Raw genomic sequence first — 2134 nt, forward strand, 5'->3', positions numbered from 1 at the left:
TAGCTAAGGGATGCTAAATATACCAATCAGCACCCTGTGCCTAGTTCAAGGTTTGTAAATACACCAATGGATACTCTGTATCTAGATAACCTAGTGGGGACTTCCAGAACTCTTCTGTCTAGCACTCCGTGTCTAGCTAAAGGATTGTAAACGCACCAATCAGCACTCTGTCAGAACGGACCAGTCAGCTCTCTGTAAAATGGACCAATCAGCTGTCTGTAAATAGACCAATCAGCTCTCTGTAAAATGGACCAATCAGCAGGATTTGGGTGGGGTCAGATAAGGGAATAAAAGCAGGCTCCCTGAGCCAGTAGCGGCAACGTGGTTTACTTTCCACAGTGTGGAAGGTTTGTTCTTTCATTCTTGATGGTAAATCTGGCTACTATTTACTCCTTGGGTCCACACTGAATTTATGAGCTGTTACACTCATCGTGAAGGCCTGCAGTTTCACTGCTGAAGCCAGCAAGACCAGGAACTCACCAGGAAGAATGAACAACTCCAGACACGCTGCCGTTAAGAGCTGTAACACTCACCACAGGGGTCTGCAGCTTCACCTCTGAAGTCAGCAAGACCACGAACCCACCAGAAGGAAGAAACTGCAGACACATCTAAACATCTGAAGGAACAAACTCTGGACATCTTTAAGAACTGTAACACTCACTACGATGGTCCACAGCTTCATTCTTGAAGTCACAAGACCAAGAACCCACCAATTCTGGACAGACTACCATTGCCCTAAACTATAAAGCATTTTTTAATGAGTTGGAATCAAGGAAGGACTATGCCTACTAGAAAAAAAGAGAAGAAAGTTCTTTTAGTTTGAGGTTTCATAATCCCCCCAAACCAGGACCAATATCTTGGTGAAGGTTAGGCTAGGACCCAGGAGAGAGTATGAGAATGTGCAGGTGGTCTCCCTGAGGATTCAGAGCTTCAGTGGACCGTGAGTGTTCCAGCTGCATAAGTCACGGAACCGTCTTGCCAATTTCTACACTGGTTTGACTGGACATAATTCAAACATAAAAAGCTCATATTCTTCCATTCTTCTGGAGCTCTGTGATAGCATTTAATAATACCCCAAAGGGATGTCTTCCACATATAATAATATGGTATTTCCTCAAGTAATTGCTAAAAGATATAGGGTCTAATTGTTCTATAATACTCATACCCATTTTATCTAGATACTCAATGGATCTATAAGTCTCCCTGTGGGATTTATCATAGTAACTGTAACGAAACCTTTGACCCCAATGGCAAAAATCAGAAGGAACCACCGAAGAAATTACTAGGATCCGCTAGGTATTTACTGAAGAGTTTTCTGAATTCCTGTTCTTTTGACTCACTCAGAGCTCCAACCAGCATAGGGATAATGGTAAACTCATCCTTACGGATTTGCATGGCTTTACCTGTGTAAGGCAAATGCATTTCAATGCTATGTTCGTATTTTGTCTCAGAAACATGCGTTCAAACATCCCTGTCTTCCACAGTTCTCTGTAAATCTTTTGGTCAATATGAAGATGATACAGAGATGTCCTGTATATATCCACACTGGAAAGTGCACATTGAGAGAGGGACACATGATGAGAAGGCCCAAGGATGAAAATTCTCTGGGTGATAGACGGATCCACTTGTTTGTAAGCATGGGTGGCACAAGACCCACAGTACGTACATCCTGCATGGAGTGCAATAATGGCTCTAGCAGGTCTTTTTGTAGACTGTACTTGTGAAAGCCAACCTTCTAGCTGTGCATTCAGCTGTGGTCCTGAGGCTGAGTACCAGCTCCCAGCATGACTGACTTCCAGGCAGACCACTTGATTGGACATCTTGATGCCTGTGCCACCTATGGTGCACGAGGATAAATCCAACAATGTGAGTATATTTAATGCCACTGAACTGTACACTTAAAAATTGTAGATTTTATGCTACGTATATTTTACTGCAATAAAAATAAAGAGCCAGAGTTAAACAGTGTCAAGACATCTGAGAATGGAAGGTCATGGTCATTGGAAGGAAAGGCCACCTGGACTCCTGCAAGCTCCAGCTATGTATCTTTGGGCAAGTCTCAAAACCTCCGTGAACCTCTTTTTCTCAAGGATAATAACACCGGCCCTTTTACCTACTTCATAGAAACTGGATT

The 2134-nt window shown here is 42.9% G+C and overlaps 1 pseudogene; it reads right to left on the bottom strand.

Moving 5' to 3' along the window:
• Positions 1-731: 731 nt before the first annotated feature.
• On the bottom strand, positions 732-1820 carry LOC105526192 (annotated as a pseudogene).
• Positions 1821-2134: the final 314 nt, after the last annotated feature.

The sequence above is a fragment of the Colobus angolensis genome, unplaced genomic scaffold (assembly GCF_000951035.1).
Source record: "Colobus angolensis palliatus isolate OR3802 unplaced genomic scaffold, Cang.pa_1.0 Scaffold58, whole genome shotgun sequence".
Lineage (NCBI taxonomy): Eukaryota > Metazoa > Chordata > Mammalia > Primates > Cercopithecidae > Colobus > Colobus angolensis.